This window comes from Phyllostomus discolor, chromosome 2, assembly GCF_004126475.2.
Source record: "Phyllostomus discolor isolate MPI-MPIP mPhyDis1 chromosome 2, mPhyDis1.pri.v3, whole genome shotgun sequence".
In the NCBI taxonomy this organism is placed as follows: Eukaryota; Metazoa; Chordata; class Mammalia; order Chiroptera; family Phyllostomidae; genus Phyllostomus; species Phyllostomus discolor.
Window position 1 is genome coordinate 63,534,406 of NC_040904.2, and position 22,106 is coordinate 63,556,511.

A 22,106-nucleotide genomic window follows, 5' to 3' on the forward strand; every position below is an offset into this window, starting at 1 on the left:
GAGAAACACATATTTGATAATACCATGAAGCATATTACATTTAAGGGACAGAAGAAGGAAGGGAGATGAGCAAAAGAGATGCTAAGGACTGTGTAGTATCATAGAATAATCTCTTTCTCATTCTCCAAAGCTATCATGTCATGCCTTCTCTTATATCAACCCACTACTGTACTTGCTTTCAACTGACAATCATTTCACACACTTGGTTGTTAAAAATAAAAGCACTCAGAGATCTTCAGGGCAGTGAAAATACTCAGTATGATGCCTTAATGATGGATGCATGCCACAATATGCTTGTCCAAACCCATGGAATGTACAACACCAAGACTAAACCCTAATGTGAACTATAGACTTTAGCTGATAATAATGTTATCAGTGTAGGTTTATCATTTGTAGGAAATATACCACTCTGGTAGGCAATGTTGATAATGGGGGAGGCTGTGCATACGTGGAGTCAGCAGTTACATGGTAAATCTCTTACCTTACCCTGAATTTTGCTATGAATCTAAAACTTCTCTAAAACATAGTCTTAAGAAAAAATAGTTGTATTTAACAATATGAAATCTGGGCATGGTTCACTGGAAAAAATCATGACTAAAATTTTTGTAAAAAGTAAAAAACAAAACAACCTCTCAACTGCCTATACTTTCCACCACCAAACATAAATGCACCCATCCTGTCTTTGTTCTACCCTTTACAATCAAAAGAGTAGTCCTTTCCTCTCAGGAGCATTGTTCAGTGGATCCCTTCCCTTCTTACCTTTTTAAAGACTCAGCCTTCCCCTGCTCCCCCTCTTTGGCATCATTTGGTTCTCTCTTTCTTCCAAATTCAGCATAAACTAAAAACATCTTTTGCCATCATATTTCTCTGCATGTAGCAACAAAATGGATTCTGAAAGCCTGAATTATTTCACATCTGGATCTTGCATATTTAAAAATCCTGCAAATTCTAATCCTTTTCACTATTTAGTGCTACTGTCTCTCCTGCAAATTCTAATCCTTTTCACTATTTAGCACTACTGTTTAGTGCTTTTAATTTCTGACAGTAACCTTGGCACAGAGGTTGCAAACTCGTCTCCTTAGAGGATTTGTGAAGTCTGTTGCCTCTGTCTACCATGAATGTTTCCACCCCTCTTGCTATCTATATGGATACTCCTTATTTTGCTTTATGATTGTAATATCTTAAGAGGGTCTTTTATGAGTTGAATTGTATTCCCCCCAAAAGATGTGTTGAAATCCTAAATTGCGGTTCCTGTGAATGTGATCTCATTTGGAAATAAGTTCTTTGTAGATGTAATTAAGTTAAGATGAGGTCATTCCTGTGGGCCCTAATCCAGCATGACTGATGTCTTTGTAAGAAGGAAATGTGGGCACCGAGGCAGACATGTACTGAAAGAAGATGGAAGACGATGCAGAGAGATGTAGGGGGAAGACAGCCATGTGACAATGGAGGCAGAGGTTGAAGTAATGCATCTTCAAGCCAAAATTCTAAGAATTGCTGGCAAACACAATGACCTACAAGAGGTAAGATGAAATTCTTCCGTATTTCCTTTAGAGAGAGTATGGCCTTGCTGACATCTTGATTTCAGACTTCTAGACTCCAAAAATGTGAAAGAACACACTTCTGTTGTTTTAAGTCTCCCAGCCTATGGTACTTTGTTATAGCAGCCCTAGGAAGGTAATACAGGGCCTCAGATCTTCACCCTAACTCAATGTGTTTTATCTTGCACTATTATTTATGGAGTATTTCTTTCCTCCAAACCCTTATTACACCAGACATCTTTGCATGCAGTAGTCTATTTTAGTGTTTCCTTTTTCTGCCGTCAAGGGCCATGTCTTCCATGTGTTCTTTTGTACCTGCACTTCTCTGCCTGATGGACAAGCATTTATCAACACATTATGTGAGATAAATAAGAAATTAAGCCCAGTGTTGGAAAAGGCACAGAGACAATAGCTCTAAGCAGAGAATTGTGATTAAGAATGTCAATGCTAAAATGGAATCAGAAGCAAAAAAGGCTATTGGTTTTGTACTCTTGTGGAAGCAGTTGGTGACCTTTGAGGGAGCATTTTCAGTAAAATGGGTATGGCAGAAGTCACACTATAAAAGTTAAACACAGAGTCTGAAATGAAGAATTGCAGGTGTAGCATGCCCTTTCAAGAACATTGGCAGTAAAAAGAGAAAGAGTCACAAAGCAGAGGCTTGAATTCCCTTTGGATCTTTATATAAAATGGTAAAAGAACATTCAGATTTCAAGGTAGGTTTGTTGTTTATGAATGATAGTAGAAACCTCTCTGGATTTCAGATTTGAGGAGAAAGAACTCAATGGAATGAGAGGAATGAGGGGCTGATATGAAGCTAAGTCTTGAAAAGGATAAGAGACCAAGAATCAGTAATAAAGATAAAGAGTAGATGCCTTTGCCAACATTCTTACTCGGGAATAAGAATAAATCACAGTAATGATGAAAATGCACTAAGTGTGAGAGAGAGCCTCATATTGAATGACTTTATTTTGTTTTGTTTTTCCTTATCTTCCTAATGAGGTTATAAACATTTTCAGATCCATGATTCCCTCTATACATACAAATCGATGTAAAAAAGGTATTTTAGGTGAAATCTTCCTGTCTTCAGCCATACTTAGATTGTATATTGTAGCAAAATTCTTGTTCTCAATTTTATGCCCAACTTTTAAAGTTGTCATGTATTTCATTCCTGGAGGGGGATGAAAAGTTATTTTTATTAAGTTATTTTCATTAACAGAATAGTTGATGTTAATTGAGTGATTATTCTATGCCAGACTCTCTATTAAGATTTTTAAATATATTTTATCTTTTTTTTCTTTGAAATAAGAGAGACAGATGCATTTTGTATCTTTATACAGATGGGGAAACTAAGGTTTACAGAAATTACTTGCCTAAAACCACACAGAAGTTGCAGAAATTATGTCTGCCTATCTGCAGAGCTTCAGGCTATAACCTCATGTTATTGCAAAAATAGATATATACAACAATTGCCCAAGAGAAACTTTTTGCTGTATATTAAGCTGAAATTTTCAAGTTTTATTATCTATTTAAAAGTATTGTTTACTATAAGAGTAGTAATAAGTCATGTCTCTACTGAGTTTCAAATAGGCTGATGATTGGTTTTGTGGTGTATTCCACAGTGTCCTATCTATACTCCTCACAATATCTATTTCATTAGTATTTTTTAAAATAATGCACCTAAAATTTAGTATCAATAAAACAAAATGACTGAAAAATATTTTCAGTGATAAAATCTCCCATTTCCTTGTTTCTGGTATCTCATCCAAAGTGATGCTTGGTAATAATGAATCTCTTTTAAATAAATATTGATGTGTCCATTTGGAAACTAATAAAACCTAGTGCCTTTCACAGTTGGTAGCAATAAAAATAAAAAGTGTGTTGTTCAAGGTGGCCTTAATAGATGACACTGAGGCTGAGTCAGATTTTATAAGCATTTTAAATTATATTACTCAGCAATTATTTTTAGTGTAGTGTGAACATTGATATGTGCAATTATTTAATGCTTTAAATTATCTAAATCAATAGGTAGGTAGTAAAAGCTCAGACATATAACTTTCAAATGGTTCATATCAACTCACTTGACACTATGTTAATGTACCTGTCCTATGTAGCCTATTTTTACACCTTGTAAGCCAGGTTAACTTACTGTTTAAGATCAAGGCTGCTATAACATTATAAAATGTATAAATGTTACCATTATAAGGAAACCAAGTAATGTTATGGGCAATGAAATCTCTAAGATTATCATGTCTCCTATGTTTTCACTTCCTAATCTGAATTTCAACCAAACCTTGACTGGAGAGAGAAACTACATCTGATCAGTTATTAGATAGTTAATTCACAGGTTCTTTTCATATATTTCAAACCTGATCACTTTCATTCCTTACAGTTTTCTGTAGGCATACAAAGATTTTGTACATTTAAAGTAAAACATTCCATAGTTTGGTTCTAAGGAATTTTCTTTGGATGGGTTTGTAGTGGCACATTGAGTAGTAATTACCATTGGATTGCAGTTGTATCAAGCAAGAGAGCAGCAAGTGAATATCATAACAACTGTTAAGTGGTGTTAGTGGTCAAGTTTAGACCATAGGCCAAGAAGGCTCTATGAGTGTAAATATACATTTTGTTACATGTTATTAAGTAAAATGAATTGGATAATTAAGAAATAAGTTCAGGCTTAGATATTATACACTGAAATCTTAATGTGCATGTAATACTTAAAAAGACTATTCCAACATATACTCATATCTTCCAGATGTGAAACACCCTTTGTGGTCAATAGAAGTTCCAGGTTTATTCACTATTGACAGCTGACCTGCAGAAGATAAACAGCCTTGTAAAAGCATGTCTAGACTGAGAAAGACATGAGGAGTTACCTGAGCCTAACTCTCTGCTTTCCTGCAAGGCCACACTTAAATCATCTGAATAAATTGGACATCCTGTTATCAGAGTTTGTCAGGAGAGATATTTCTTAGTCCTCTTTACTTACCCATATAATATTTAACAATTCTCATCAGTATATTCCCATTTTATTCGTTCATCCATTCTTTTTAGTTCTATTTTCTATTAAAATGTGCATTTCCTAATTTTTCTTTCTTCACAAGAAGATATCAATGGTCTGTCTACCTGTGATACTTTTCTGACATCCTTCATCATGACTCAGAACCTGCTGAAATTATAATTGTATTCTGTTTTGTTTTAAATATTTGTTTTATTGATTTTATTGGGGAGACATTGGTTCACAAAACCATACAGGTTTCAAGTGTACAGCTCAAATAAACATCATCTGCGCACTACATTGTGCATCCATAGGCCAAAGCAAAGTCTATTTCGGTCCCCATTTATCCCTTCTTTGCTCACCTCTACCTATAACCTGTAACCAAACAAAGGTAGGGATTCCTTCCACTTTGAAAGCCAATACTCAAGAGGTAGGTGCTGAGGTGAAGTGGTTTTTTCAGCTGCTGGCTATCTAGAAGATAGGGGGTCCTTGTCTCAAGCCCATCTCCCTGGGAACATGGGGGACCCATGCCTCAAAGCCCATCTCCACATGTCAGTGGAGGCAGAGGGTTTAATAAGTGGGGAGAGGAGAGCAGAACAAAGAGGTAAAAGAAAGAGGCTGAAAACTTCTCAATATGCAGACTAGCATAGTTCATTCCAGTAAGGCAAGTGACAGTCTGGTGTGCATTATCCTGGATTTATGTCATCCTGTCTGCATGTCATTCTGAATTCACAGTCAAAGGTCACCACATAATCCAGAACTGGGATGCCTGAAGGTTGGGGTCTGTATCTTCTGATGTTAGTTCCTAGGATCCTTATACAAGCATGCTGTTTATCTACAAGATATGTATTGGTCAGAGTCAGCACTTACAGAAACAATGTCAAAGAATGGTGGGGTGGCTTACAATTCCCCACTGTTATAGTTCCCCTGTTAAGTACCTACCACACCCCACTTTTCCTCTAGCTCTTAATCCCTTTACCCCTTTCATTCAGCTCCCCCGTCTTCCTCCCCTTTAACTAAGTACATGTGTCATTCCTTTTGTTCCAAATATTTCTCCTCTACACTTCTCACACCCTTCTAAATTTTCTGAAAAACTTTTATGTCTGTCAAACCTTTCTTTATTTCTATTCCAATGAACTTAAATGCAATGATTCAAGAATTCAACATTTTCATGCCAATAGCTTCAATTCTTTCTGCTCCTTGCCTGCCCAGTGTAGGCATGGGACAAAACTCCAACTCGAATTTATCTCCCTTAATCATATTTAGGCCTTTTACTGGGCTGTTTATTGCAGCTGTGGAAAAATTGTTGATTTCCAACAGCAGTATGATCCTCAATACTGCATAGAAATCCTGTCATTTCCCTAGTTAGTGCCCTTTTACTTTCTAAGGCAACTATTTCAAACTGCCACTCTTCTTAAATCTCCTTTCTTAGCACCACCCTTTCCACTATCAGTGAATGACCTTAATTTTGACTCCACAGAGAAAATAAAAACCTCAGAAATTCTCTGCATTTCATGTCCATTCCCACCTCCCAAACTCTGCTATGCAAACACACTTAATAGTTTTTTTCCTTGTTACCTAGAAGTTGTTCTTCCTATGTAAGACTAATTTCTCCACATCTGGATATCATTCCTTCCCACAAGGTGAATGATCTATGAGTTGAGTGTAATTCCAATCTCTATTGACGCTACCCTCCCATCATTTATTATACTCATGTTCAACTTTTCTCATTTTATCAAAAAACAAACAAACAAATACTAAAACCCATCCACTTGCCACTCTGCCCCCTTTTCTTTTCTTCCCTTGACAGTCAAGCATTTGTAAGACCTGCTCACACTTGCTATTTTATTTCTCATCTTCCATTCATAGGTTAATTTGTGCTATCTGCCTTCATCTCTTATTAGACCACTAAACTGCTTTCTCAAGTATCACTAACAATTTGCTTGCAGTAAATACAATGCACGTGTTCATTTGTTGTCTTATTTGACTTCTCATTAGTATTTCACTTGGTGCAGCACTTTTTCATTGAAACACTCATGCACTGATATCTATAGCACCATCCATGCCTGGATTTTTAACCATTGCGCTGAAACTTTTTCTGGAAGTTCTTATTTTTTTAACCCATCAGTAAAATGTTGATGTCTTTAAGAATTCTCTTCTAAATATCTTTACATGGAATTTCTTTTATCTTCTCCCTTAAATTAAATATCCTTAAAGTTTATTATATCCACTTTAAGCTATAGTTCTGTTCTTTCAATGTATACACACAACTTGCCAGTGGATATATTTACTTATTTCTCAAACAGCTAAAATTTGGTGTGTCTACTTCCGAGCTTCTTCATTTCCTCGCAAGTAATTTCCTCCTGTTGCACTCATTCTCTCAATGAATGATGCCACCACCACCCATTCAGGTGTTAAAGTCAGACACTTGGGCATGGCATAAATTCCTCTGGCGTCAAATCCTACTGCTTTATTTTGCCCAGCCATTAACCCTGTTCTAGACCGCAGATATTTCTTTCTCAGATGATGGTTAATTTACTAACTCTCCCAGTCAATTCTCTATGTTAGGAGCAGATATCTGTTCTTGTCATTTATTTTCCATTCTTACAATCCATTAGTTGGTAAAAGTGTGCACTTAATTGGTGATATAACCCCACATAGAAAATTATTTATAAATTATTATTAATGATTACAAGATTAGCAGTTTGTCAGTGAAACACATTTTAAACTCTCAGATAGAATATCTGAAATCCCTTCCTTGAAAATATTGTGTCCGTCCAGGGCTGGCCTTGTCTACTTATGATCTTTATTCAGATTGTTAATTGATTGTATGTTTTTTTATTTTTCCTTTTTTGCATCCTGGCCAGATCTTAAGCTATTTTTTTGAAGAACTATGAGGTCTATTTGTAGAATTAAAAGTGTTATATATATCATCACTAATTTTTATTACAACCCTATACAGAATATACTATTATGTATACTTTGAAATGAAGAAACTGAATCCTAGACAAGTTGGTTAAATGATCCAAATTCATACAGCCCATTCTTATTCTAATGTACAGCACTACCATTATTTCTAAGATACCATTACTAAAATGCTAATTAAAAAATTCAATCCAGTAATATAAGTTTAAGTCTGCATTTATTTGATAATAATTTTATTATAGTGGTATTTCTTCTTTTAGTGAAAGACTAATATATGTTTTTATTGTTATTATTCCTGTTCTACTTAAAAGAACACTTTCATAATTTCATTATAATTCAGTATATATTTCAGCTCTCCAGGTGGTTTTTCAGGCTCTTTGTATATATATTTATGACTGCTCCTGCATTCATTTAAGAGAAGAATACAAATTGTTTGAGTCTTCTTGTTGTGTGGATGGCCACACATATTTTTAAGTTTTCCATAGGAAACTCTATGTATCAAACAAAACAATGAGTTAATACCTTAAGGACTGTGGATCTGACTGTGCTGTGATTTTGAAGTCTAATGTTTAGTTATCAGGATGGCTAGACCAGTTTATCCATCCTGAGTTCAATCTATTATTGATGTGTTTGTTTTTTCCTCTGAAGAAGGCCCAATGTTTATCATTACAAATATTATTCAGGTAACATCTTAATCTCATGAAAAAACAATAATAGGATTAGTTGAAAACAGTTAATTCCCTAATGACTAAAGTTTGAAAACAAAATTTAACTTTAGTGCAGTTGCCTCATTTAATGTTTGCAAAAACTTATCAGTGTTGTGTTGTTTCAGTGTTCAGATAAGAGAAATAGAGGCATGGAAATGACGGGTTGCAGATAATATTATTATAGCAGCTTGCAAACATATCCCTTGATTACTATAAAATACAGCTATAAGCAGGGTGGGGCAAAAGTAGGATCACAGTTGTGAGTATGTGAAACATAGTTTATATTTGTATTATTATTATTAATCATTGTATTATTTTCCATATGAACAACTGTGAACCTACTTTTGTTCCACCCTGTATTTTGAATAAGACATGGTCACCATTGCTGAGAAACTCACAGATTACCTGACATTTTAACAAGTGTTTCAAGGACAGTTTACTAGTACAATTATATTAGGATAAAACATGTAAGACTGCCAGTCCTTTAGGTAAAAAGAAGTGGGGTATTGACAATTTCATAGAAATGAACATATATACAGAGGTGATTTAAAGGAAACATGATTAATTGTGCCCACGTAGACCAGCAAAGACTTTAGTGAAGATGCTTGAGCTGAGTGTTAAAAGGTAAGTCTGACAGCGTTCAGTGGGCAGATTAAAGGATGAAAGGCATGTTTAATAGATACACATGTGAAATGCAGGGACATAAGGGTGCTGTGTTTCCAAAGAACTCCAACGATCTGTGATGCCTGAAACACAGTGTGAGAGTGCAAAGGACACATTTTGGTTGTGTGTCCTTTGGGGAATATATGTATTTATATCTATGTCTAATCTACTGGTATATCTATATATCTATATATCTATATCTATACCTATATCTAATCTGTATAGCAGTACATATATAATAATAAAGACATATATAATAGTTTACAATGCATTAAACATGTTTTGGACACCTCTGATACTAATTGAAGTGTGACCTCAGCCCATTGTTAAGCTGATAGCTATATATTGACATGGCCAGAGGAGCAACAGCAAAGAGCCACCTACTTAATTTCTCTGTAGATTTAGAGACGTATTGCACTTTAACATTATTATCATTAGGAGTAGTATTCTGAGTTCTTTTCTAAGCCATGAAGATATGTTTTCCTATGTAATGCTTACACCATATGAATAAGATGTGGCTGTTTCTGTTTCACAGATGAGGAAATGGAGGATCCATGAAGTTAGTAAATTGACTAAAGTCATACAGTTGGTAAATGGCAGAAATAGAATTTAAATTCACCTCTAAGTAATTCTGAAGCTGGGGTCTTGAAATGTTTCTTGCTCATATACAATCAATGAAATTGCCAGTACTTTTGCATGCGGTGAAAAAACATCTTAAATCCTTAGCTGGATAACCCAAGTATCTTGGTTTTATCTTGGATTACCAAAAGCACCAGGGTTTGATTAGCATCTTCCAGCCTCTCTAATTGTTTTCCCCACTGCCAACTTAGGACCAAGCAGAGAAAGCCAAATATGCACATAAAATGATTTGTTTCGAATTAGTCCTCCTCTGGTACCCACACCAACAGCCTACAATCCAGGCATACAGTTTGTATAGTCACCTGCTGCCTTAGAGTCTCCACCAAATGCACATGGTGGTGACTGACTCTCCCATTATAGCAAGCTCTGGATAAATACTCTTTGTTTCTTTTCATGTGTATGGTCTTTTTTATTTCCACATTTGTCATGGTAACAATTGGAAGGCTAATGTATCCAGTGGGAGGGGTAACTTGGATAAGCTCAGTGGTCCAGGCAGTGTAGGGCCTATTAACATAGGCTTCAGCTGGCCATGCAGAGCTGAGTACCACTGAGTATCTTCACAATGTAGACAAACCCCTTTGGCAGTGAAGAGAGGGCCAGATTTTAACGATGGGCATATGAGGTGGAAAAGGCCCCACTGCACCAAACTGGGTTCAAATGTGGTTACTCTCTTTGCATTGCAGATTGGTCATGACTCGAGCTACTTAGCTCCTATGAATTGTGAACAGCTTGGGACCAGCCCCAGGATTTAGACATTAGACTCCTTACAAAACTAGCATGTGGGTTCTTGAGTCATTTATTGGAAAAATAAAAAAAGATTTATTGATGTTTGTTCCTCAGGTTTGTGGAGCATGAAATCATGGCTACCTTCCATTTCCACTTTAAGCACTCTGTATGGTTTGAATTATTTATATTGAGCAGGCATTACTTTCATGATCAGAAAAAGAAGACAACACAAAGGCATGCTAACTTTGCAAAGCAAAATGAAACAAAACCCTGAGGTCTATAATGTTTTATTTGAATGTCTTCATGCAAGAAGAGTCTTCTCAATTACTTGTAAATATGAAGGGGACTAGCTCCTAGAAATCCATGCAGTTTGCTACAAATCTCCTCACAACATCCAAATTTCATACTTGATTTTATATAAGTGGATCATAACCAACTTTAATTTCTCATTTAAAACATTGCCATTTCTAGCCTCAAAGGTATCTTTTTATTACCCTCAGAACTATCATATGTTGAACCATATTTCATTCTATCTTAATTATTTTACTCCTTTATTGAGAAGAGAAAGACTCACCTTAATGTGGAGTTTCAGAAATCATTAAAACATACTCTCTTTCCAAATGATCCCTGAATAAAAACAGAGCATGTCAGTAATGGGCCATCATTGTTGAACTGTGTCCCAATAGCCATTGCAAACAATTACCAGCAAAATGGCAGAAAATGTTAATTCAAGGGTTGTAGTTACCCTCTTCAGAGGTGAGGTGACAGCTCTTTCCCATCTGTTAATTTTATATTATTAGAATTTATATTTCTTGAGGAAGCAGATGGCTATAAACTTTAACAGGTGTCTATGGTGCACTGCCTTAACTTTAAATGCTGAACAGGTACAGCTTGAAGTTTGCTAGGCTGCACAGGGAATTAATACTTTAAATGAAGTGTGGGCAGAGAATTAATTTGTTTTGAGCTACCTGAGGAAAATTCAATATACTGTACATGCTGGTTCATGCTTACTTGACATGGTGCAATACAATGAGAAATGTCAAAAAAAAAAAGATTTAAGAAGCCCCGAACTGTATTCTTCAAACCACCCTACCACTTCCTCTGCTAATAAAACATGAACATGGTCCAAGGCACTGCTGTGGAGGAGAGTGGAACAAATAGGGAAGTGTTCATGCACCAGTGGCTGCTTCGATAGATGTGTGCATAGCACAGCTCATCTCTACTCCTCTGAAATAACAATAAAATACAAATCTACATGCCTATTCTGTACATTTTCAGAAATATTTTGTAGATACATCATGTTGTGCTCACTTGGCAATGTTCTATCTCACTTGAATGAAGCCTTGTCTATTGTTTCAGAAATTCACACAATGACACCCCCCCCAAAAAAAGAGTAGAGAATAATGTAATGTCTATGCTTGTGTATATTTTCTGCAAAAATGTAAGTTCTTTAAAAGCAAGAACCATAACTTTGCACATACATGAAATATAGGAATATAAAACTGTAGAAAACATCAATCAATGACTGTAATATGGATTTATTCAACCAACTGCTTAATGATAGTTTTAGCTTAAATCATACATTTTCCCAAGATGCCTGGTGTTCATGATAGTAAAAGTGACTCAGACTTTGACTGGTAGGCCAGCTGTAGGAAAGACGTCAGCCTTTTATTCCTGCTCATGAAACAGTGCTCATCACATGTTATCATGCGATCAATATTTGTTAAATTTATTAGATACATCATAGATACAGAGACTAGAGAAGACCAAATGCTTATATTGAATACTCTGTAACTATCCATGAAAGTGTGGGATTATTATTGAGGCAGGTGTATAACTGAGTGTCCATGGAAAAGGTTCAGCTGATTTCTGCAGGGTTACTGCTGTACATGTATGCTCAAGAAAGAAATAATGTGTAAATAATGATGATGGGATTAACCAGTGAAGTTTAAGGAAAAGGCAGTACATTTCCACTCCTTCTATTTGTTCTGTAACTGTTTGGTGTCCAGAGTCAGTTATTCTGCTTCAAGTACCAGAGGCCTTGTTGGTCTACCTTCTCTGATCCTCCTTGCATTCGTTAGACAGTTAAAATAACTCTGCATTCAGCTCTCTTGTGTTGTTGAAAAACTCCATAGCTGTGCACAGTTCCTGAGCACAAACTGGATCATTAGTTCCCTCCTGAAATATAACTTGATTATAGAAGGGCCCTTAGAAAGTGCAAGTCCTGACTCAAATTTATGTCTTTAAACAGCAAAGGTCAGTAGCTAGCAATGATTTAAATGATTGCCTTAAAGAGAGCTCCTCTGCATGTCTTCCATTTACCTTTCTAGATCTACTCTACCCTTTCCCATGTTATTTTGCTCTCAGTTAGGTTGACTGATGTGGATTGCATCAGTGGGCTTCCAGCTGGTTTGGCCAAAGTGGACTACCCTAAAAAAATCGGAGGAATGGAAGAGAAGACAGGGTACTCGTTTTCCCTGCTCCTTCACTAGGAGGCTGTCTCAGGCTGACTGTTTCCCTCCACTGAAGACCACAGGTCCTGGTTCCGGCACTCTGATTTCTCTGTCTTTGCCTCATTAGTCCTGAGTGAGAGGCCCTTCTGTTATCAGCCCCAGAGTACTAAACTATTCATTATAGTCGTCGTCCTCAACAACCTGTTCTTTTGTAAATAGTATCTTTATTAAATTTACCCAATTTGAGTGAATCTTCCATTTACCCAACTTGAGTCTATTGCCATCTGTTTTCTGCCTGGACCCCAACTGATACAGTCTCTGAGCGATAACTAAACATCTTAAAGTATTCAAAGTTTTAAATTGCACCAATTTGTTACTTTAAGTTTCTTAAGTGATAGAAGATTGGGAGAAACTAGGTAAAAAATTCCCCCTACCTGCTTTATTTTCTCTTTTCAGAAGAGAAACTCCATTTACCTGCAACTATTTTAAAGTTAAGTAAGTACATAGAATTGAGTAAAAAATAATAAAGCTGTACTTTTGAGAAATGGAAGCTGTCAAGGCTTTAGTGCCAAGAGGAGGCACTGAAAGTAATCAAAGCTCTTTTGCAAAATGTGATGTGTACCTTTCCGTCAAACTCAATTAAGTTACAGGTTTGAATTATAGTTCTATTTCACAAAATAGTATGATGGAATCAGACATTAGAAACTGAGAGGTCTGTTTAAAATTGCCCTTTCTTTGTACTGGAAAGAAATAGAACATTCAGAAGTATATCCTCCTAATCAACTGTTAATAGCTAATTCAATGGCCACCTGCATCGAATTCCACTGTTCTCAGATTAGAACACCTTGCTGTTCCAGAAGGAAGGTGTTTGTACTGCTATTTGTGTGTAAATGAACTGCAAGGTGAACTCCATGTGAATCAATGGGGAACATGTTATCTTTATGTGTTCTATAAATTAGGTATTTTTGTCCTCTGTTGGCTACATATCATAACCTAAGTTTATGCCTCTGATATACAATTATGTGCCACAGGATCAATGTGGTCAGGAGCATATAAAAAAGGCTGAAAGAATCTTGACTGGGTAGCTCAGCTGGTTAGAGCATCATCTCCATGTGCTAAGATTGCAGGTTCAACCCCTGGTCAGGGCATACACAAGAATCAACAAATGAATGCCCAAAGAAGTAGAACAACAACTCTCTCTGTCTCTCAAATTAATAAATATTTTTTAAAAGGCTGAAAGATGCTATATGAAAACTGTGTGTATTACTAGGTTTTCTTTAAGTCTTTTTGGAAAAGACAGAAAGACATTCTATGGATCAGTTTCATAGATAATAGATTCAATCATTTAGCTAATTTCTACAAAATGTAAAAAGGATTTTGAAATCTTTTTGGGGGAATAGTGCTGATATGAAGCCACCTTTAGTTTCAGCTAGCTTTGATAAAAGCCTGGGTAACCAGCATATGCAGTTTTATTGCTTGCTTGTTTGTTTGTTTTTAAAGCCTCTCTCCTTACCTGGTAGTGAAATGAAGATGACCCCAGTATTCCTTTCCTAGGACTGTACTGAGGATTCAACTAGATGAAATTATATAAAGCTCTTATCACAGTACCTGACATAAAACACAGCTGTACTGTTTCTTTGCACCCATCTTGAACAAAAGTGCTTCTTCATTTTCTTTCAAGCTGGAGGAGTAGATTTCGGTAAGAAAAAATAAGGCTTGGACGGTGGTGGCCAAGGCTTTAATGAGACTTTTGGAGAATCGAAAATTTAAGTTGACACACAGCGCAGCCTAGAGGTGCCTCCTGGATCAGGATACATTCATGCTCCTGTTCTTGAGAAACAAGAAAGGAACCCCCGACAGACAACCACTACATACATGCCCATGGTAGTTTCTGCCCATCTGTAAGGCCTTTTGGTTATGCTCAGGTGCCATGCCTTTCCCTATCCAGTTTCTTTCCATAAAACAGTTCTTATCACCAAAAGTGTAGTGGAGCTTACACAAGCTCCCCCCAGGTGTCTGTCCCTCCTGATTCCTGGAATATGATACCATCGTGGGGAGCTTGATGGTTCTCTGCCCACAGCTCTGTGGGCCCTCCCTTTCATTAAGTTTTCTTTAACCACCTCCACCTAAACATGCCATCTCTTTTCTGACTTCTCAGTCACTGATCCAGGAAGTGTTGCAGGAACAGGCCCACCAGCGTCAGGCCAAACCAGTATTGCAACTAACAACCTGCTAGCCATGACTGGGAGTCAAACTTGCACTGTTCACCTCTTTAGTGGTACACAACCCCTGACCACCAGGTCTGACTCTGGAAGCAGGATGTAGAACTAAAGATAGAGAAATGGGTAGCTCGACCTTAAGTCCTCCTGGAGGCCAGTTGTTGTTCAGATACTTTGCTGCCCTCCTTTCCCCCCCCACTTTTTTTATTGTTGTTCTAGGACAATTGTCTTCATTTTACCGCCTCCACTCCCCCCCCCCCCCCCCCCCCGCAGACCCACCCAGCCCCAACTCCCACCCTCACTCCTTCCCCACCTTTGGCTTTGTCCATGCATCCTTTATACAAGTTCTTTGATGACCCTTTCCTGCATTGACCCCCTCCTCTGGTTACTGTCAGGTGTTCTTTATTTAAACATATCTGGTTATATTTTGCTTGCTTGCTTGTTTTGTTAATTAAATTCCACTTATAGGTGAGATCATATGGTGTTTGTCTGTCACTACTTGGCTTGCTTCACTTAGCGTAATGCTGTCCAGCTCTATCCATGCCATCATGAAGGGTAGGAAGTCCTTCTTTCTTTCTGCTGCGTAGTATTCCATTGTGTAAATGTACCACAGTTTTTTGATCCACTCACTGACTGATGGGTATCTAGGCTGCTTCCAGCACTTGGCTATAGTAAATTGTGCTGCTATGAACATCGGGGCACATCGGTTCTTTTAAATTAGTTTTTCCATGTAGGGGCGTATAGATTCCCACTGTTCAAGAGGAACAGCAGTAAATAAAGTGAAATAAAAAAGAGTCTACCATTACTTAGAGCCTACTCAAGGACAGAAGCCCCTTCAAGGGCTTCTCACTTGACCCAGCTACATCAAAGCCACACAGGGACAATTTTCAATCATTAAATCATTGTCTTACATTTTTATCTAATAATTGTGTTCATTTACTATCTAATCTCTGAATGATTTTATAATATGGTTTGTCTATTTTTAATTTAATTATACATTTTTGCTTTTTTGGAGTTTGCCATTTTGTTTCACATTAGAAGGTTGATTTGAACATTTCTATCTCTAGTTAATGTATTAATTGCCATAAGCTGTTTCTCAAATTTGAATATGCAAAACCTAAAAGATATTAAAGTTTTCATGATGTGCTTTATAGGCACTTCCCTGTATCAAAGTACTAAGCCCCTTTCCACCTCTCCCTACTTAAGTACAATTATTAAAGTCAGTCTTGGTCTTAACTTGGCTGGGCATTCACTACCAGTTTTATCTGGGAAGATATGCTTGATCCCTCTGAGCCTTGCTTTCCTCATTTAGAAAAGGGTGCTCTGTACATCTCCATAACCCATTGTGAGAATAGAATGTACTGATGTATAAAGCCTTTCTATCAATGGCTATATGTACTAAGCATATTATTAATGTTAGTCAACTCTGTTTAATGTCAATATTAATTTGTAGAGTCTGTACAGCTTCACAGTCTCAAGCAACACATTCCCAATGTCTATGAAAGAAAAGGCTGTATTTTTTTTCCTGTGAGCTTAGTTTAATGTAAATTCTGGATGTAGCAACCAGAGCCATTAATATGCAAGATAACTTGTTTTTTTTTTTTTTTTTTTTTTTTTTAAATTTGAATTCTTTTTTTTTTTTTTTTTTAAGATTTTATTTATTTATTTTTAGAGAGGGAAGGGAGGGAGGGAGAGAGAGAGAGAGAGAGAAACTTCAATGTGTGGTTGCTGGGGGTTCTGGCCTGCAACCCAGAAATGTACCCTGGCTGGGAATCGAACCTGGGACACTTTGGTTCCCAGCCCGCGCTCAATCCACTGAGCTATGCCAGCCAGGGCGATAACTTGTCTTAATAATTCCCTGAATAATTAACTTTAGCTCACAATCTCTACCAAATGCAGAATTTGAGCATAAAATAAACATTAAATTTAACAAGACTTTAAGCCAGTTTTATTTATAAAACTTTTATTTATCACCTTTATTTTTAGCTGTATAAGAGCCTTTATTTGTAGCTGTATAAGAGCACAGGTAGCTGATATAAAGTCAATGTAGAAAATATTTTATCTCCTAGTATTATTAAGATATGTGACATAATTATATATGATATATAATATACAATGTGTTATTTTTCTTCTGACTTTATTCAAAAATAAAAGAAGTCCCAAAAATGAAACCAAAATGTCCTATATAATCTGAAATAGTAGGTTCACCAAAAAGTTTAAAATCAAACTTACATTTGGGGAGATAAAGTATGATTTTTAGAGAAAGAGTGCATTTTTTTTCAAATAAATATATCAGGGAAATGCTGAGCAGTGGGTTCGGTGATTATTTACCCTTCCATTTGTGGAGGGGAACTCACAATCCTGGAAGGGGTCACTCTAACAAGACCCGGTTCCAGGTACAGCTGGCATGGGTCTTTCCAATAGGATAGGTTCTAAGGCTCCCTTCTGCAAGATTGATGAACCACTCAGAATACTTTCACTTCTGGGAGGAAATTATGTAGATGCATATCAATTCACATTTATCTTTAGTCAAGCAGTCAAGCACATTTTGCCATCTGTAATGCATGGCACAGGATGATGGCTTCAAAATACAAAGTAAAGATCTGAAAAAGGGATGCATTCTAAATAAATACTGGTTTGCAAGTTCAGTTTTATCTTAACAATAAACACTATTTATGTATACATCTTTATAGATTAATACTGTCTTAAAATTTAAAAAAAAAACATGCATTTATGGAATGACCTAGATAACCTCAGAGACACATAAAGTAGTTAGGTATACACAGGTCATGAACTTATGTTAATTTTAGTATTTTCTTTGGTTCATATCATTGCTTTAAGTTAATTTGATATATGTTAAGTCCCTCATTTAAAAATTAGAAGTCCTCAATTAAAATGTTTAAAGATGAATTTGCCTTTTTTAATATACTTCTTTTTATTTAGATATTCACCAAACACTTAAAAAAATCACCTGTGTGATAATGTGTGGAATAAGGGAAAATAGGGATGGATTGAACACTGAGGCTACTCTGAAAAGCTTGCATTGAACATGGAGACATAGGCAACACATAAGGGGGTACAGGATGAATCTGTGAATGTTGCCAGTGTGGCTCAGTTGGTTGGAGTGTTGTCCCATACACCAAAAGGTTGGGGGCTCCATTACTGGTTAGGACACATACCTAGGTTGTAGGGTTTGATCCCAGGTTGGGGGTCAGGGTACTTATGGGAGGCAACCAATTGATGTTTCTCTCTCACATTGGTGTTTTTCTCTTTTTCCCTTCCTCTTTCTCTAAAATCAATAAACATTTTTTAAAAATTTAAAGGAGTGGTTGTGCTATTATAGAAGTGTCTGCGGGGACAAAGAGGGTCACACAGGAGGAAGGAATGCTGTCTCTCTTGCACTTGGCAGAGTAGATTTTATTAAAAAGATGATAATGGTGTCAAGTGTTAAAAATGAGTAAAGTTCTTGAATGCTCAGGATTAGAATAAAATTCTTGGAGGAATGTACCTCTTGTGATGGAAACAACCTATTATTTGGGATTAATCATCATCTATTAGAAAGAAATTCACTAAGGCATGTTCTCAAACAACTATTTGTGCCTGAATAACTTCTCATTTTACTCTTCTCAAAAATACTCTAAATTCACCTATATATCCCCAGTTAATAATGCAAATGTCCCTTATGCACATAGTAGGACATAATTTTCTTCCTTTTGTACCTTGTTCTTTTAATGCATACTTTGTTGTAAAATATGACTTTTGTTCAAGACTTTTTACTAAAACCCCAGAAAAATAATAAAATATTTGAAAATGGGCAAAGAAAAATTATACATTACTGAACATCTGTGTACCCTTCCAGATTATCTTCAACTTTATCTACTCTTTCAATAGCCTTTGAACTATTTCAACTCTCTAAATTTTTAGATAACAATGCCTGTGATCTTCTTCATAGACACGCAAATGGAGAGCAGTTGATGTCCCTCAAGTTGGGAAAATTCAATTTTCTAACTAATTGTAAATTTATTTTTCTTTGCTAAGGGATCTAAATGTATATGGCACTTTAAATTTTCCTTTGCATTATTAATAACATCTTAGTAATTTTTCCACTAATTAATGTGTTAAATAAAATTTTTGACGTGTTTATTTTATATGTGTATGAGGGTTTTGATTTTAACTGCCTTTGAAAATATATGTTAATATTACTACGCTTTTTAGTGGGAATCTCTTAGCCCAAGTAGAGGCAGCCAGCACACACTTGGTACAAATATCATTTTCTCTATGTGCTATAGGATAGCTGAGGAGGAAAATATGTTATTGTATGTCAGTATTATAGTTTCATATACTGAATATTAAGAGTTCTTGAGGAAGGTGAATCAGGGATGCTTCATGGAGGGGCAACACCTATACTTATATTTGAAGAGAGTGGAAAACAGCACTAGGAACAGGATATTATTCTTCTATAAAGATGTAATAAATATAGGAAAATGAAAAGACATGAAATGCCTATGGACTAACAGGGATTAGGCATTGTGTTTATTTTAAACTATGTATGATAATGGGGAAAAAAGTAGTTAGCTAGCAATGAACTGGGAAAAGGTAGCCTAATGACAAATTATGAAGATCTTCGTATTGGGGAACTTAAAATTTATCCTGTATGTAATATAGAATCATTCAAGAAGCGATCAAATGTGGTTTTTTTTTCATGAATCTAGTGAAAAATGGATTAAATAATGCAATATTATAGTAAAAAAGAGGCAGTGGGTACTATGCTTTAGTTGGTTAAGTTGATGAGACACTATTTGGCCTAGGCCAGAAGCATTGGAGATATAGTAGCAAGGAATAGCATAAACCATTTGAATGAAAATATAGATATTTGAACACTATATAGCATGATCAATAAAAAACATTTACCTTTTCTTCTATGTACATTTGGATATGATAATTACCTCCCAAATTAAACAAACAGTAAAATCAGGCTATTATCTATTTATATCAGTTGACTAAATAATACTGAATTTCTTTTGTGTTTATTTTAATGCTTTCAAAATAAGCAACTCAGCTAAAGTAAGCACTGAAATATAAATAGAAGAGTTTCAGATAATAGATAATAATATTTTATGACAAAATATAACTTTCCAATTAGGAATGTGACCTATAAAATTTGACTTTCAGAGATAATATATAAAACAAGCACTTCAAAATAAAAATGATTTGGTAAATAAATGATTGGGGGAAAAGTTCATTTAGAAATTCTAAAGAAGTAACACTTTTCAGTGTTATAGAAAAAATAATAATTAGGCAGAATAATTAAATGCCTATCTACAGAAGCTGTGTGTCCAAACTCATATGCCACAGTGACTTTTAGGAGTACTTTTAAAATGTATTTCCTGAAGTGTGTAAACTTATTGCATAGTGTTTAATTCCATAATATAAAGATTTATATCTTTCAATTGTATATACAAGACATATTAATTATCTGTTTGTGAAAATTTGAAATTACTCTTACCTTTTATTTGATGTACTTAAGGGATATCTGTGTGGTTGCAAATTAATGCATTGAGAATTTTGTCTGGTTGATAAAAGATCATTAATTGCTTTAAATTTCTTCTTTCAATGTAAAGCAAGTGATATGACTAAAGTCATTTACAGTGAATTAAATTAAAAAATTCATACTTCATGGATATATGATTAATTTTAAAGTAGGTTTTTATAAATAAAAGCATGTATTTTATATTTCTGTAAATCACCTGGAATAACTATGAATATATAGTTAAAATTAATAATTATTAAATTATTTTATTTCTTTTTGTAAGCTAACCAGCTAGCCTGTCAGTAGTATACAATATATAAATTATACAAGGTCCTGTAATTCTTTCATTGAACTTTAATCAATTAGACATAATTTTGTGTTTGCATTTTATAATAAAGATGCACAAATTGCCCTGGCTGATATGGCTCAGTGGATTGAGCGCTGGCCTGTGAACCAAAGGGTCGCTGGTTCAATCCCCAATTCTCAGGGCACATGCCTGGGTTGTGGACCAGGTCCCCAGTGAGGGGTGTACAAGAGGTAACCACACATTGATGCTCCTCTTGGCCTCTTTCTCCCTCCCTTCCCCTCTGTCTAAAAATAAGAAATATATTTTTTTAAAAGGATGCACAAATAAATAGGACATAGTTCTTCTTGAAGAACTTGCAGTCTTATGGAGAAGACAGATAAGTATACAGACAAATTAAATATAATTGTGAAGGACCTATTTTAATATTGGACCTTCTAATCATTTATAAAAAGAAAAGAAATGACTACCAACACAATAGGGCATTATTATAAGGTTAAATAGGAACTTGAAGATATAATTAAAAATATATTTTACATATATTTATATAATATGTATTTATATATATAAACAAGTTCTAGTTTATGAAGAAAAACTAAAGTCTCAATTTTCTTAAAAATTACATTGGTTTTATATCGAAATACATAAATTTTATTCTAAATGCTAGAAAAAAATACATGTGAACTAAGTGCTGTTATTTATTAGGAGATAAGATCAGGAGTAACCCTGGGTTTGTTGTTATTTTAGTAGAATTTGTTTACTCTGTAATTAACTCTGATACAGCATTGACGTCTGTTTCCTGCCACCTAAGTCTCCCCCTGTTCACTCAGTGCTTGCTTTTGTTCCTTTATAGTCCTCTCCATTAGGCTGAAATATCTCTGTATTCTTCAATGTCACTTCCTTGAGTTTCACATGTCAGGCACCTTGACACTTCTCCATGAGCACCCATGGTCCTATGCAACTGAACTGGGCTTCCTCAAATTGTAGAGTTCTTGGGGTATCACATGTCTTATGTAGTATTTGACTTATGAGAGGCAGCTTCCCATGTGGTGAAGGTGAATGTTATAGAAATCTAAAGGACTGTCTTTATAAGGTAAACAGTATCTCTTTTACTAAATTTCTATAGGTCAAAACAAGTTATAAGGTGGACACAGATTCACTGCTTGATAGAGGGAAAGCCAAAGAAGTTGCAATCATCCTTAATCTAACAAAGGGGACTCTGGAAGAGACGGATAGAATTTCAATGCATTCAGAGCAGCAAGTTTTCTTAAGAGAGAGATGATTGGTTGGCCATGGTATCCATAAAACCAATAAAACCTAGGAAATTCAATGAGGCTTATGAATACAGGTCTAGTTCAAGAGAAATAATTAAACTAACAAAGAAAAGGAAAATTGTGAGTA